Genomic DNA, 17,737 nt, shown 5'->3' with positions numbered 1-17,737 from the left:
ACCTACAATTATCTGATCTTTGACAAACCCAACAAAAGCAAGCAATGGGGAAAATATTCCCCATTCAATAAATTGTGCTGGGATAATAGGCTAGCTATATGCAGAAGATTGAAACTGGACCCCTTCCTTACAACATATACAAAAATCAACTCAAGGTGGATTTTAAATGTAAAATGTAAAACTGAAACCTATAAAAATCCTAGAAGACAACCTAGGCAATACTATTTAAGATATAGGTATAAGCAAAAATTTCTTGACAAAGACACCAAAAGCAATTGCAACAAAAGCAAAAATTGAAAAAATCAGATTTAATTAAACTGAAGAGCTTCAGCATAGCAAAAGAAACTATCAACAGAGTAAACAGACAACCTAAAGAATGGGAGAAAATTTTTGCAGTTTACCCATCTGACAAAGGTCTAATATTCAGCATCTAAAGGAACTAAACACATTTACAATAAAACGAACAACCCCATTAAAAAGTAGGAAAATAACTGAACAGACACTTTTCAAAAGAAGACATACGTGTGGCCACCAAGCATATGACAAAAAGCTTAACATCACTGATCATGCAAATCAAAATCACAATGAGATACCATCTAACACCGGTCAGAATAACTACTATGAAAAAGTCAAAAAATAACAAATGCTGGCAAGGTTGTGGAGAAAAAGGAACACTTATACACTGCTGCTAAGAGTGTAAATTAATTCAGCCTTTGTGGAAGACAGTGTAGATTCTCTGCAGATTTGACTAGTGCAATTACATGAATATATTTACAAAAACTGGAACTTTTTGGTTGATATGGTTTGGTTGTGTCCTCACCCAAATCTCCTCTTGAACTGTAGCTCCCACAATCCCCACATGTCATGGGAGGGACCTGGTGGGAGGTAACTGCATCATGGGGGCAGGTTTTCCTGTGTTGTTCTCATGATAGTGAAGAAGTCTCATGAGATCTGAAGGTTTTATAAAGGGCAGTTCCCCTGTACATGCTCTCTTGACTGCCATGTAAGATGTGCCCTTGCTCCTCCTTTGCCTTCTGCCGTGATTGTAAGACCTCCCCAGCCATGTGGAACTGTGAGTCCATTAAACCTCTTTTTCTTTATAACTTACCCACTCTTGGGTATTTCTTCATAACAATATGAAAATGGACTAATACAGTAAATTGGTACTAAGTAGTAGGGTGCTGCTGTAAAGATACCCAAAAATGTGGAAGTGACTTTGGAACTCGGTAACAGGCAGAGGTTGGAACAGTTGGAGGACTCAGAAGAAGACAGGAAAATGTGGAAATGTTTGGAAATTCTTAAAAACTTGAAGGGTTCATAAGACAAGATGTGGGAAAGTTTGAAACATCCTAGAGAATTGCTGAATGGCTGTGACCAAAATGCTGATAATGATATAGACAATAAAGTCCAGGCTGAGGTGGACTCTGATGGAGATGAGGAATTTGTAGAGAAATGGAGTAAAAGTGACTCCTGTTATGCTTTAGCAATGAGACTGGTAGCATTTGACCCTGCCTTAGAGATCTGTGAAACTTTGAACTTGAGAGAGATGATTTAGGGTATCTGGTGGAAGAAATGTCTAAACAGAAAAGCATTAGTGATGTGACTTGAGTGCTCTTTAAAGCATTCAGTTTTATTCTTTCACAAAGACATGGTTTGGAACTGGAACTTAAGTTTAAAAGGGAAGCAGAGCATAAAAGTTCGGAAAATTTACAGCCTGACAATGCAATAGAAAAGAAAAACCCATATTCTGAGGAGAAAATCAAGCTGGCTGCAGAAATTTGCATAAGTAATGAGGAGTAAATGTTAATTGCCAAGACAATGGGGAAAATGTCTCCAGGGCATGTCAAAGACCTTCTCAGCAGCCCCTCCCATCCCAGGCCCAGAGGCCTAGAAGGAAAATATTGCTTCGTGGGCTGGGCTCAGGCCTCTACTGCTGTGTGTAGCCTAGGTACTTGGTGTACTGTGTCCTGGCTGCTCCAGTCTTGACTAAACTGTGCCAAGGTACAGCTAGGCCAGGGCTTCAGAGCGTGGGAGCCCCAAGCCTTGGCAGCTTTCATGTGGTGTTGAGCCTGTGAGTGCACAGAAGTAACGAATTGAAGTTTGGGAGCCTCTGCCTAGATTTCAGAGGCTGTATGGAAATGCCTGGATGTTCAGGCAGAAGTTTGCTGCAGGGGTGGGGCCCTCATTGAGAACCTCTGACAGGGCAGTGTGGAAGGGGAAATGTGGGGTTAGAGCTACCCTCCCAACACAGTCCCCACTGGGACACTGCTTAGTGGAGCTGCAAGAAGAGGGCCACCATCATTCAGACCCCAGAATGGTAGATCCACCAACAGCTTGCACTGTGTATGTGGAAAAGACACACACACTCAATGCCTGCCCATTACAGCAGCCAGGAAGGAGGGCTGTATCCCACAAAGCCACATGGACAGAGCTGGCCAAGACTGTGGGAGACCACCTCTTGCATCAGCATGACCTGGATGTGAGACATGGTGTCAAAGGAGATCATTTTGAAGCTTCAAGATTGGACTGCCCCGCTGGATTTCAGACTGACATAGGGTCTATAGACCCTTTGTTTTGGCCAATTTCTCCCATTTGGACGTGTATTTACCCAATGCAGGTATCCCCATTGTATATAGGAAGTAACTAACTTGCTTTTGATTTTACAGGCTAATAAACAGAAGGAACTAGCCTTATCTCAGATGAAATTTTGAAATGTGGGACTTTGAGTTAATGATGAAATGAGTTAAGACTTTGGGGGACTGTTAGGAAGGCATGATTGGATTTGAAATGTGAGGATATGAGATTGGACAGGGGCCAGGGGCAGAATGATATGATTTGGCTGTATTCTCACCCAAATCTCATCTTGAATTATAGCTCCCATAATCCCCATGTGTCTTGAGAGGGACCCAGTGGAAGGTAATTGAACCATGGGGGTGGGCTTTCCCATGCTGTTCTCATGACAGTGATTAACCCTCATGACATCTGGTGGTTTTATAAAGGGCAGTTCCCCTGCACACACACTCTTGCCTGCTGCCATGTAAAACATACCTTTGCTCCTCCTTCACTTTCTTTTTTTTTTTTTTTTAATTTATTTATTATTATTATACTTTAAGTTGTAGGGTACATGTGCATAACGTGCAGGTTTGTTACATATGTATACTTGTGCCATGTTGGTGTGCTGCACCCATCAACTCGTCATTTACATCAGGTATAACTCCCAATGCAGTCCCTCCCCCCTCCCCACTCCCCATGATAGGCCCCGGTGTGTGATGTTCCCCTTCCCGAGTCCAAGTGATCTCATTGTTCAGTTCCCACCTATGAGTGAGAACATGCGGTGTTTGGTTTTCTGTTCTTGTGATAGTTTGCTAAGAATGATGGTTTCCAGCTGCATCCATGTCCCTACAAAGAACACAAACTCATCCTTTTTTATGGCTGCATAGTATTCCATGGTGTATATGTGCCACATTTTCTTAATCCAATCTGTCACTGATGGACATTTGGGTTGATTCCAAGTCTTTGCTATTGTGAATAGTGCTGCGATAAACATACGTGTGCATGTGTCTTTATAGCAGCATAATTTATAATCCTTTGGGTATATACCCAGTAATGGGATGGTTGGGTCATATGGTACATCTAGTTCTAGGTCCTTGAGGAATCGCCATACTGTTTTCCATAATGGTTGAACTAGTTTACAATCCCACCAACAGTGTAAAAGTGTTCCTATTTCTCCACATCCTCTCCAGCACCTGTTGTTTCCTGACTTTTGAATGATCGCCATTCTAACTGGTGTGAGATGGTATCTCATTGTGGTTTTGATTTGCATTTCTCTGATGGCCAGTGATGATGAGCATTTTTTCATGTGTCTGTTGGCTGTATGAATGTCTTCTTTTGAGAAATGTCTGTTCATATCCTTTGCCCACTTTTTGATGGGGTTGTTTGTTTTTTTCTTGTAAATTTGTTGGAGTTCTTTGTAGGTTCTAGATATTAGCCCTTTGTCAGATGAGTAGATTGCAAAAATTTTCTCCCATTCTGTAGGTTGCCTGTTCACTCTGATGGTAGTTTCTTTTGCTGTGCAGAAGCTCTTTAGTTTAAGGAGATCCCATTTGTCAATTTTGGCTTTTGCTGCTGTTGCTTTTGGTGTTTTAGACATGAAGTCTTTGCCCATGCCTATGTCCTGAATGGTACTACCTAGTTTTTCCTCTAGGATTTTTATGGTATTAGGTCTAACATTTAAGTCTCTAATCCATCTTGAATTAATTTTCGTATAAGGAGTAAGGAAAGGATCCAGTTTCAGCTTTCTACTTATGGCTAGCCAATTTTCCCAGCACCATTTATTAAATAGGGAATCTTTTCCCCATTTCTTGTTTCTCTCAGGTTTGTCAAAGATCAGATGGCTGTGGATGTGTGGTATTATTTCTGAGGACTCTGTTCTGTTCCATTGGTCTATATCTCTGTTTTGGTACCAGTACCATGCTGTTTTGGTTACTGTAGCCTTGTAGTATAGTTTGAAGTCAGGTAGCGTGATGCCTCCAGCTTTGTTCTTTTGACTTAGGATTGTCTTGGAGATGCGGGCTCTTTTTTGGTTCCATATGAACTTTAAAGCAGTTTTTTCCAATTCTGTGAAGAAGCTCATTGGTAGCTTGATGGGGATGGCATTGAATCTATAAATTACCTTGGGCAGTATGGCCATTTTCATGATATTGATTCCTCCTATCCATGAGCATGGTATGTTCTTCCATTTGTTTGTGTCCTCTTTGATTTCACTGAGCAGTGGTTTGTAGTTCTCCTTGAAGAGGTCCTTTACATCCCTTGTAAGTTGGATTCCTAGGTATTTGATTCTCTTTGAAGCAATTGTGAATGGAATTTCATTCCTGATTTGGCTCTCTGTTTGACTGTCACTGGTGTATAAGAATGCTTGTGATTTTTGCACATTAATTTTGTATCCTGAGACTTTGCTGAAGTTGCTTATCAGCTTAAGGAGATTTTGGGCTGAGACAATGGGGTTTTCTAAATATACAATCATGTCGTCTGCAAACAGGGACAATTTGACTTCTTCTTTTCCTAACTGAATCCCCTTGATTTCTTTCTCTTGCCTGATTGCCCTAGCCAGAACTTCCAACACTATGTTGAATAGGAGTGGTGAGAGAGGGCATCCTTGTCTTGTGCCAGTTTTCAAAGGGAATTTTTCCAGTTTTTGCCCATTCAGTATGATATTGGCTGTGGGTTTGTCATAAATAGCTCTTATGATTTTGAGGTACGTTCCATCAATACCGAATTTATTGAGCGTTTTTAGCATGAAGGGCTGTTGAATTTTGTCAAAAGCCTTTTCTGCATCTATTGAGATAATGATGTGGTTCTTGTCTTTGGTTCTGTTTATATGCTGGATTATGTTTATTGATTTGCGAATGTTGAACCAGCCTTGCATCCCAGGGATGAAGCCCACTTGATCATGGTGGATAAGCTTTTTGATGTGCTGCTGAATCCGGTGTGCCAGTATTTTATTGAGGATTTTTGCATCGATGTTCATCAGGGATATTGGTCTAAAATTCTCTTTTTTTGTTGTGTCTCTGCCAGGCTTTGGTATCAGGATGATGTTGGCCTCATAAAATGAGTTAGGGAGGATTCCCTCTTTTTCTATTGATTGGAATAGTTTCAGAAGGAATGGTACCAGCTCCTCCTTGTACCTCTGGTAGAATTCAGCTGTGAATCCATCTGGTCCTGGACTTTTTTTGGTTGGTAGGCTATTAATTATTGCCTCAATTTCAGAGCCTACTATTGGTCTATTCAGGGATTCAACTTCTTCCTGGTTTAGTCTTGGAAGAGTGTAAGTGTCCAGGAAATTATCCATTTCTTCTAGATTTTCCAGTTTATTTGCGTAGAGGTGTTTATAGTATTCTCTGATGGTAGTTTGTATTTCTGTGGGGTCGGTGGTGATATCCCCTTTATCATTTTTAATTGCGTCGATTTGATTCTTCTCTCTTTTCTTCTTTATTAGTCTTGCTAGTGGTCTGTCAATTTTGTTGATCTTTTCAAAAAACCAACTCCTGGATTCATTGATTTTTTGGAGGGTTTTTTGTGTCTCTATCTCCTTCAGTTCTGCTCTGATCTTAGTTATTTCTTGCCTTCTGCTAGCTTTCGAATGTGTTTGCTCTTGCTTCTCTAGTTCTTTTAATTGCGATGTTAGAGTGTCAATTTTAGATCTTTCCTGCTTTCTCTTGTGGGCATTTAGTGCTATAAATTTCCCTCTACACACTGCTTTGAATGTGTCCCAGAGATTCTGGTATGTTGTATCTTTGTTCTCATTGGTTTCAAAGAACATCTTTATTTCTGCCTTCATTTCGTTATGTACCCAGTAGTCATTCAGGAGCAGGTTGCTCAGTTTCCATGTAGTTGAGCGGTTTTGATTGAGTTTCTTAGTCCTGAGTTCTAGTTTGATTGCACTGTGGTCTGAGAGACAGTTTGTTATAATTTCTGTTCTTGTACATTTGCTGAGGAGTGCTTTACTTCCAATTACGTGGTCAATTTTGGAGTAAGTACGATGTGGTGCTGAGAAGAATGTATATTCTGTTGATTTGGGGTGGAGAGTTCTATAGATGTCTATTAGGTCCGCTTGCTGCAGAGATGAGTTCAATTCCTGGATATCCTTGTTAACTTTCTGTCTCGTTGATCTGTCTAATGTTGACAGTGGAGTGTTGAAGTCTCCCATTATTATTGTATGGGAGTCTAAGTCTCTTTGTAAGTCTCTAAGGACTTGCTTTATGAATCTGGGTGCTCCTGTATTGGGTGCATATATATTTAGGATAGTTAGCTCTTCCTGTTGAATTGATCCCTTTACCATTATGTAATGGCCTTCTTTGTCTCTTTTGATCTTTGATGGTTTAAAGTCTGTTTTATCAGAGACTAGTATTGCAACCCCCGCTTTTTTTTTGTTCTCCATTTGCTTGGTAAATCTTCCTCCATCCCTTTATTTTGAGCCTATGTATGTCTCTGCGTGTGAGATGGGTCTCCTGAATACAGCAGACTGATGGATCTTGACTCTTTATCCAGTTTGCCAGTCTGTGTCTTTTAATTGGAGCATTTAGTCCATTTACATTTAAGGTTAATATTGTTATGTGTGAACTTGATCCTGCCATGATGATATTAACTGGTTATTTTGCTCGTTAGTTGATGCAGTTTCTTCCTAGCCTTGATGGTCTTTACATTTTGGCATGTTTTTGCAATGGCTGGTACCAGTTGTTCCTTTCCATGTTTACTGCTTCCTTCAGGGTCTCTTGTAAGGCAGGCCTAGTGGTGACAAAATCTCTAAGCATTTGCTTATCTGTAAAGGATTTTATTTCTCCTTCACTTATGAAACTTAGTTTGGCTGGATATAAAATTCTGGGTTTAAAATTCTTTTCTTTAAGAATGTTGAATATTGGCCCCCACTCTCTTCTGGCTTGGAGAGTTTCTGCCGAGAGATCTGCTGTTAGTCTGATGGGCTTCCCTTTGTGTGTAACCCGACCTTTCTCTCTGGCTGCCCTTAAGATTTTTTCCTTCATTTCAACTTTGGTGAATCTGGCAATTATGTGTCTTGGAGTTGCTCTTCTCGAGGAGTATCTTTGTGGCGTTCTCTGTATTTCCTGGATTTGAATGTTGGCCTGCCCTACTAGGTTGGGGAAGTTCTCCTGGATGATATCCTGAAGAGTGTTTTCCAACTTGGTTCCATTTTCCCCCTCACTTTCAGGCACCCCAATCAGACGTAGATTTGGTCTTTTTACATAATCCCATACTTCTTGCAGGCTTTGTTCATTTCTTTTTCTTCTTTTTTCTTTTGGTTTCTCTTCTCGCTTCATTTCATTCATTTGATCCTCCATCGCTGACATTCTTTCTTCCAGTTGATCGAGTCGGTTACTGAAGCTTGTGCATTTGTCACGTATTTCTCGTGCCATGGTTTTCGTCTCTTTCATTTCGTTTGTGAGCTTCTCTGCATTAATTACTCTAGCCATCAATTCTTCCACTTTTTTTTCAAGATTTTTAGTTTCTTTGCGCTGGGTATGTAATTCCTCCTTTAGCTCTGAGAAATTTGATGGACTGAAGCCTTCTTCTCTCATGTCGTCAAAGTCATTCTCCGTCCAGCTTTGATCCGTTGCTGGCGATGAGCTGCGCTCCTTTGCCGGGGGAGATGCGCTCTTATTTTTTGAATTTCCAGCTTTTCTGCCCTGCTTTTTCCCCATCTTTGTGGTTTTATCTGCCTCTGGTCTTTGATGATGGTGATGTACTGATGGGGTTTTGGTGTAGGTGTCCTTCCTGTTTGATAGCTTTCCTTCTAACAGTCAGGATCCTCAGCTGTAGGTTGTAGCTGTAGGAGATTGCTTGAGGTCCACTCCAGACCCTGTTTGCCTGGGTATCAGTAGCAGAGGCTGCAGAAGATAGAATATTTCTGAACAGCGAGTGTACCTGTCTGATTCTTGCTTTGAAAGCTTCCTCTCAGGGGTGTACTCCACCCTGTGAGGTGTGGGGTGTCAGACTGCCCCTAGTGGGCCCCAGTTAGGCTACTCAGGGGTCAGGGACCCACTTGAGCAGGGAGTCTGTCCCTTCTCAGATCTCAACCTCCGTGTTGGGAGATCCACTGCTCTCTTCAAAGCTGTCAGACAGAGTCGTTTGCGTCTGCAGAGCTGCTGCGTTTGTTATTGTTTACTGTGCCCTGTCCCCAGAGGTGGAGTCTACAGAGACAGGCAGGTTTCCTTGAGCTGCTGTGAGCTCCACCCAGTTCGAGCTTCCCAGCAGCTTTGTTTACCTACTTAAGCCTCAGCAATGGCGGGCGCCCCTCCCCCAGCCTCACTGCTGCCTTGCCGGTAGATCACAGACTGCTGTGCTAGTAATGAGGGAGGCTCCGTGGGTGTGGGACCCTCCCGGCCAGGTGTGGGATATGCTCTCCTGGTGTGCCTGTTTGCTTAAAGCGCAGTTTTGGGGTGGGAGTTACCCAATTTTCCAGGTGTTGTGTGTCTCAGTTCCCCTGGCTAGGAAAAGGGATTCCCTTCCCCGTTGCGCTTTCCAGGTGAAGCAATGCCTCGCCCTGCTTCAGCTCTTGCTGGTCGGGCTGCAGCAGCTGACCAGCACCGATCGTCTGGCACTCCCCAGTGAGATGAACCCAGTACCTCAGTTGAAAATGCAGAAATCACCGGTCTTCTGTGTCGCTCGCGCTGGGAGTTGGAGACTGGAGCTGTTCCTATTCGGCCATCTTCCCTCCTTCACTTTCTACCATGATTATGAAGCCTTCCCAGCTATGTGGAAATATGACTCCATTAAACCTCTTTTACTTTGTAAATTACCCAGCCTTGGATATTTCTTTATAGTCATGTGAAGAATTACATAATACATTGGTATAAGACATTGTGACATTTTTTACATAATTTTTATAATCATTACTTTGAGGGAGATCAGATGTCTGACATTTCTCTTTCTCAAGGGATAGTCAACAGAAATTGCTAATTTGCATACAAGCATTGTGTTCAATATGAGTTGAATGTGCAGCAGAAAGAGTTGTGTAACTCCTCAAGTGGGAAAGGTATAAAAAACAACAAAAGACCTTTGAAGTCCTTCATGTGTAATTTTAGGGGAAAAATATTAAAAGTGATCCTAGGCAGAGTATCCATGACCAGGATCCCATTATCAGTGGGAAATTAGTACAAGAGGTGGGCGGTTATTATTAATGTTTTTTTGTTTTTGTTTTTGTTTTTTCCCAGCATGAAATGGTCAGAGAAGATGCCTTAAAATGAAGAAAACAAAACAAAACAAAAAAACCCTGCTTCAGAGGAACAAGCGCTCAAGAATTTTGATGTCAAATAAGCAAGAATCAGCACCAATCCCCTTGGGGGTGTTTTGAGACTAAATTAAGAGAGATGAATATAAAGAGAGACTGAAAAGACCAGGAATCAATGGAAATGAGCACTTCTAGTTTGCAAACTGCTCTATTTACAAAGAGGCGCATCAAATAGCAAAATACTTGGTGTTTGATTGAAAATTAAGTTATGCTTACTTTAATAAGTAGATAATTTTAGAGAATTTTTCATTTACAAAGCTATGGTATGAATCTAGGGCAGGAGTTGGACACACCTTCTCCATTAGTAATGGAAGTACACCATTTACTTGAGGTCTGGACTGTAAAAAGTGAATGGCCATCTTATATGATAGGGTGTTTTGAATCCTTGACATTTGCTGTGGACAGACTTGATCAAAAGCATGCTCAGCTCCACAATCTTAAGCAAATTAATGCAGGAACAGAAAACCAAATATCACATGCTCTCACTTATAAATGGGAGTTAAACACTGAGCACACATGGACATAAAGATGGGAACAACAGACACTGTGGACTACTAGAGTGGGGAGAGAGGGAAAAGATTGTGGGCTGAAAAACTAACTATTGGGGACTATGCTCACAACCTGGATGCAATATACCCATGTAACAAACCTGCACAGGTACCCCTTCTATCTAATATAAAAGTTGAAATTTTAAAAATGCTCAGAAGCACATGGGTATTCCAAAATGGGAATGCCCAAATGGCCCTGCCCAAGCCCAGAGACTATTCATGATCAACTAGTGTCAACATTTAGTGAAAGAGATGACTACCGAATTACTTTGGTTTAACATACAGAGTCAAAGTGTACCCAGTGAGATGGACTGTGCAGTGGTGATCTGGCAAAATCAACACTAGGCTGAAAGTTGTGGCTGTGAATCTTAGTTATCTATTACTGTATTACATCATTTCAAAGGGTGGGACCAAGTTTTATTTTTCTATGTGTATCTTGAAAGACACATGAATATAATAGGCCTTGATAATCATTGAGTAAATGATTATGAATGAATGGATGGATGGATGGATGGATGGATGGATATGTTGTTGAACACTTAACCTCAATAGCTCTCCTGTAAATTATCTGACATTTAACAGTAAATTTTTCAGATTCTTGATTGTCTACTTTTTATGTTCTGTAATTTTTTTAAAAAAAATCCTTTAATATCCTTCTCTGTCTTATCAGGTTATTTCTGAGCTCTAACTACCCTACTTTGCTCACTCCATTATTGACCAAGCTCTAATAATAGTCATCATAAGCAAAATTATGTTGTCATCTTTAAATCCTTCCTCATATCCACTCACCAGAATGACTGTTCTATTTGTACAGTGTCTCAGTAATACATGCCTCTCTAATGCCAACTGTAATTACCCAAGTTTAAATAATAACTTTGTAAGTGACCTTGCTACCCCAACAAACTGACTCAAAGTGTCTTCTCAGCATAATGCTGGAACTCCCACCCATTCTATACTCTAACCACCTGGATCTACTACTACCTTTCCACTTTTAAATCAGTGAGTCTTTGCCTTTATTACAGGTGTTCTGTTTTAAATAATGCCCCAAGTCCCCACCCCCTGTTACATACATACACACACACCAAAGTTTTATTCCTTTAAGACCTTTACCAAAACTCACTCCATGACTATTTCTCTTTTTCATTCAGGCAGAATTTATTACTTTCTTGCTCTGGGCTCCAACAATAGCATTCATTACTCTATTGAAATAAGCTGAAGGACAATGTGAAATAAGGTTTTAATCCTGTTTGAATCCCTTAAACTAGCATAGTGACTATTCAGTAAGCATTTCCTGATTATCATATACCTTGACAGACACAAAACGCCATGAAATGAAGTGGTAATTTATAAAATGATTGCCTGCCATTATCACACACCTCTTCATCATCAAAGGAGTTAAGTCATGGAGGAAACAGCCTATAAACAGATGCCTTAGAGGACTAAAAATAGTAATGAAAAAGAATTTTAAAAGGCTGTTGTCTCTATGGCATGATTTTCCCGCAGACCACCATGCACTGCTCAGCCTATGTGGAATGTCCATTTTCTTGCTCATTCTCAGAAAAGCACTGCCATCCTCCCTAGGTTATATAACTCCAGGCAAGTTTTCAGATTGATTCCCTAAACATCAACTCCCACTAAGTTACTTGTTGGGCTGACTGGTTCTCAGTGTAGATCAAGAATGGTATAAGATATATTGGTTACATTCTATCATAATGGAAACAAGGAAGTTATCAGTGATGACCGAGGTCAAGTCTAAAGTTCTCTGGAGCCAATCTGAAGTGGTTGTCATTGATCAAAGTTGGGATTATTCAGGGAAAAAGTTGTAATGGACTGAAGAGATTAATTTTTAAAAACATGAGTTCACAATAACAGGAAAAATCCTTCAGCAGTCTACTTTAACTGATATTTAAGTACCAACTCATCATTTTGAAAACTGATAAAGAAGCAAGTCTTTATCTTGATTTTCTTATATTCACTGTACTGCAGCATAACTAAATAGTCAATCAGAGAAGTTTCTCTTCACAGAAAATTGAGGCAAATAAATTAAGAAGGAGTAAAAGAAAATAACCACTTAAAGTCCTTGACAAAATACTGGATTTAGGGAATGAAAACAATGGTCCATAAAATCCAAAAGGACACTAAAACAGGTAGCATGCATCTCCTGATGGAAGTACTCAACATTACCTATGAAGTATTCCAGCCCCTACTCGAACCTGAATGTGAACAAGTCTCTAGACTTAGCTAACAGTTTACAGGAAATACAAGAGGCAAGGAGAAAAAAAAAAGTAAACATAAATAGAAGGTCGAAATAAGCAAAAAATCCATAGGACAAATTCCCTGTTTTCTTCTGCAAATGAATTAAATGGCAAAACAGAAAAGAGAAAAAGGAACTTCTTCCTTTTGTTTTAAAATCCCATGCCCAGCTTCCTCACTTTTATGTAACTTAAATTTACCCTCACAATGTTGCACTTATCATTCAGGAATGTAATCACAGATTACTTGTCTTTCCTAATGATACGGTAGAAACAATGTCTTGTTAATTTCGTATTAGCAATTACCACAGGAGTGCCCAGCACACAGTCCATAACAGGTGCTCAATGAATGTTTGCAGAATAAATAAATGAACAAACTCCAAGCACCATCAACTTGTCCTTTATCTCAATGTTATAATTCATTTTCTTCTTACTACATCTGGGAGTATGAAGCAAGAAGACCTCAGTGGAAGAAAGGTGGCACAGAAAAGTTTTCATTTGACCTCAGATAAAGGTTTACAAAGCTTGCTCTTTATGAGTATTTTCAATATTTGTTACACGTTAGTACCTCCTGGAAAAATTTTAAAAATACATATGGCTGGTCCCATAACCAGACATGTTGATATATTTGCTTTTGAATGTGACCCAGAAACAATATTGTTTAGTAACTCCTCAGTTGGCACAAACGCAGGGCTAGGATAAATTGCTCTGCATCATTTTCAATGCCTTTCCATTCCACATGTCTCTCAAATTCTAACCTCCCATAAGTACAGAGTTCTTTTTTATACCTGGAGATTCTAGTGCAGAGCCTGGTTCACTGTCAAATATTTATCTTTGTGTGTGCCTGTATACATGTGTGTGCCTGTATACGTGTGTGCACATGCATGCTCATTTTCATATGCATATTTTGTTCACATGAATAAATATGAAGGCCCTTTTTCAATAGTGCATCTTCACTATCGTCTCAGAAGTAAGAGACTCAGGTCATGAAGCCAATAACAAGCAAAACAGGCTAGTATTTCAGAGCAATGTAAAAATATGTTATGGTGGTTAGATACATACATTAAAGCTGACTCTTCGTGCAAGAATAGAGCCAACCTTGGTTGGCAGAATCAAAGATCTGTTATCTTTGTTTTACTGACAAAACATATACAGATCTAAAAGTATATCAATACCTGAACCATTAGGGTGATTGTTAGTTCTCTATGTGATAAGACCAATATATATCCAGAAGATACTAGATAAAATAACAAGTGGTCTAGTATTGTCTTTTTTGTTGTTGACAGATTTTTTAGTACGATCTTTTATTTGATGATAGAGATGAAAAATAGTTTAGATGCCTTAGTCAAGACTTGTGTTTGTGCTTGCTTCGGCAGCACATATACTAAAACTGAAATGATACAGAGAAGATTAGCATGGCCCCTGCGCAAGGATTACATGCAAATTTGTGAAGTGTTCTGTATTTCTCCAGGAGTTGGATTTTGAAAAACAATAATAAAATAGACTTCTAGCTAGCTAATAAAGAAGAAAAAAGAGAAGATTCAAATATACACAATCAGAAATGATAAGGAGATATCACCAGTGATGCCACAGAAATACAACCAACCATTAGAGAATACTATAAACACCTCTGTGCACATAAACTAGAAAATCTAGAAGAAATGGATAAATTCCTGGACACATACACCCTCCCAAGACTGAAGCAGGAAGAAACTGAATCCCTGACTAGACCAATAATGAGTTCTGAAATTGAGGCAGTAATAAGAAGCTACAAACAAAAAAACAGCCCAGGACCAGACAAATACTACTAGAGGTACAAAGAAGAGCTGGTACCATTCCTACTGAAATTATTCCAAAAAATTGAAAAGGAGGGACTCCTCTCTAACTCATTCTGTGAGGCCAGAATCATCCTGATAAAAAAAAATACCTGGTAGAGATACAACAAAAAAAGGAAACTTCGGGCCAATATTCCTGATGAAGATCAATGCAAAAATCCTCCACAAAATACTGGCAAACCAAATCCAGCCACACATCAAAAGGCTTATCCACCACGATCAAAGAGACTTCATGCCCAGGATGCAAGGTTGGTTCAACATACACAAATAAATAAATGTGATTCATCACATAAACAGGACTAAAGACAAAAACAACATGATTATCTCAGTAGATACCAAAAAAGCCTTCAATAAAATTCAACATCCCTTCATGTTAAAAACTCTCAGTAAACTAGGTATTGAAGGAATATACCTCAAAATCATAACAGTCATATATGACAGACCCACAACCAATATCATACTGAACAGGAAAAAGCTGGAAGCATTCCCTTTGAAAACTGGCATAAGACAAGGATGCCCTCTTTCACCACTTCTATTCAAGATAGTTTTGGAAGTTCTGGCCAGGAGAATCAGGCAAAAGAAAGAAGTAAAGGCATTCAAGTAGAAGGAGAGGAAGTCAAACCATCCCTGTTTTTAGATGACACGATCCTATATCTAGAAAACTCCATCTCACCCTAAAAGCTTCTTAAGTTGATAAGCAACTTCAGCAAAGTCTCATATACAAAATCAATATTCAGAAATCACTAACATTCAGATACACCAACAACAGTCAAGCCAAGAGCCTAATCAGGAATGAACTCCCATTCACAATTGCCACAAAAAGAATAGAATACCTAGGAATACAGCTAAGCAGGGAAGTGAAAGATCTCTACAAGGAGAACCACAAAACCACTGCTAGAAGACATCAGAGAGCACACAAACAAATGGAAACACATTCCATGCTCATGGATAGGAAGAATCAATATCATGAAAATAGCCATACTGTCCAAGGGAATTTATAGATTCAATGCTATTCTCATTAAACTACCACTGACATTCTTCACAGAACTAGAAAAAAAAAACTATTTTAAAATTAATATAGAACCAAAAAAGAACCTGAATAGTCAAAGCAATCCAAAGCAAAAAAAAAAAAAAAAAAAAAAAAAAAAAAAAAAAAAAAAAAAAAAAAAAAAGTGCTGGAGGTATCACATGCATGCTACCTGACCTCAAACTATGCTACGGTGCTAGAGTAACCAAAGCAGCATGGTGCTGGTACAAAGACACAAAGATCAATGGAACAACATAGAGAACCCAGAAATAAGTCCACATACCTACAACCATCTGATCTTCGACAAACCTGACCAAAGCAAGCAATAGGAAAAGGATTCCCTATTTAATAAATGGTTCTGAGATAACTGGTTAGCCATATGCAGAAGATTGAAACTGGACCCCTTCCTTACACTATATAGAAAAATTAATTCAGGATGGATGAAAGACCTAAATGTAAAACCCCAAACAAAAAAATCCTAGAAGAAAACCTAGGCAATAACATTCAGGACATAGGCACACCAAAGATTTCATGATGAAGATGCCAAAAGCAATTGCAACAAAAGCAAAAATTGAAAAATGGGAGCTAATTAAACTAAAGAGCTTCTGCACAGCAAAGGAAACTATCATCAGAGTGAATGGACAGCCTAGAGAATGGAAGAACATTTTTGCAATCTACCCATTGGACAAAGGTCTAATATCCAGTGTCTACAAGGAATGTAAACAATTTTACAATTAAAAAAACAACTCCATTAAAAAGTGGGCAAAGGACATGAACCGACACTTCTCAAAAGAAGACATAAATGCAGCCAACAAACATGAAAAAAAGCTCAACATCACTGATCATTAGAGAAATGTAAATGAAGCCACAATGAAATACCATCACACAGTAGTCAGAATGGCTATTATCAAAAAGCCAAAAAACAACAGATGCTGCTGAGGGTGTGGAGAAAAAGGAACACTTTTGTTGGTGGGAGTGTAAATTAGTTCAGCCACTGTGGAAGACAGTGTGGTGACTCCTCAAAGACCTAGAGGCAGAAATACCATTCCATCCAGCAATCTCATTACTGGTTATGTAAATAAAGGAATATAAATCATTCTATTATAAAGATACATGCACACGTATGTTAATTGCAGCACTTTTCACAACAGCAAAGTCATGGAATCAACCCAAATGCCCACCAATGATAGATTAGATGAAGAAAATATAGTACATATATACCATGGAATACTACGCAGCCATAAAAAAGAACAAGATCATGTCCTTTGCAGGTACATGGATGGAGCTGGAAGCCATTATCCTTGGCAAACTAACACAGGAACAGAAAACTAAACACCACATATTCTCACTTATTAGTGGGAGCTGTACAATGAGAACACATGGACACAGGGAGGAGAACAACCCACACTAGAGCCTGTTGGAGGGTGAGAGGAGGGAGAACATCAGTAAGAATAGCTAGTGGATGCTGTGCTTAATCTGTAGGTGATGGAATGATCTGTGCAGCTAATCACCATGGCACATGTTTAACTAGGTAACAAACTTGCATATCCTGCACATGTATCCCTGAACTTAAAAGTTCAAAATCCAAAAAGTAAATAAAAATTATATATGCATTCTATACATCACTTTATATAAATAAGTAGTAACAGATTAATTGTGGATGCCTATATATTATCTGAAACTATATTAATATACATTTCCATAATTTGATCCAAAAAGATTTTTTTTATTTTGAAAAGTTTCAAACATATACAAAAGTCAAGAGATTGGTATGATGATTACCATGTGTTCAACATCCAGTTTAAACAATTATGAGCTCAGACAGCCTTGTTTCATGTACTTTCCAACCTCATATTATTTTGAACCAAATCTCAGACATTATCATAAGCCTCTCATCATATGTATGTAAATAATATTTCTTTGTTTAAACAAAATCAAAATACTACCATATCTAAAAACATTAAAATTGTGTCTTAATTTCATAAAATCATTATTAAATTACCTTGATTGTCCTCAAAATATTTTTCTTTATATGTTGTTCAAATACAGATCCAAATAAGATCTATAAACTGATCAAGCACCTAAAGCATATATTAGTGTGAATGTGTCATAGAGTGTAAGAAGTGAAGTTTTCAAAAGCAAGGTAGCAAATGAAATTACATTCCTTCCATGAAGCCCATAAGCTGGGTGAAAGAGTTTGAGCATTATACAGGGAGCAGTGAGAATCCACTGAAATACTTTAAAGATTGAGACATGAGCATATTTAAGAGGCA

The 17,737-nt window shown here is 39.0% G+C and overlaps 1 protein-coding gene and 1 non-coding gene across 17 annotated transcripts in view; one reads left to right on the top strand and one right to left on the bottom strand.

The window, feature by feature from the left end:
- Window positions 1–17,737, bottom strand: part of RALYL (RALY RNA binding protein like) — a 737,315-nt gene that overhangs the window by 237,280 nt on the left and 482,298 nt on the right. The window lies entirely within an intron of this gene.
- Window positions 13,963–14,069, top strand: LOC119625005 (U6 spliceosomal RNA). The gene has a single exon (XR_005241155.1). It is a non-coding gene; the product is annotated as a U6 spliceosomal RNA (small nuclear RNA).

The sequence above is a fragment of the Chlorocebus sabaeus genome, chromosome 8 (assembly GCF_047675955.1).
Source record: "Chlorocebus sabaeus isolate Y175 chromosome 8, mChlSab1.0.hap1, whole genome shotgun sequence".
Lineage (NCBI taxonomy): Eukaryota > Metazoa > Chordata > Mammalia > Primates > Cercopithecidae > Chlorocebus > Chlorocebus sabaeus.
This window is presented reverse-complemented; position numbering and strand designations above follow the sequence as displayed.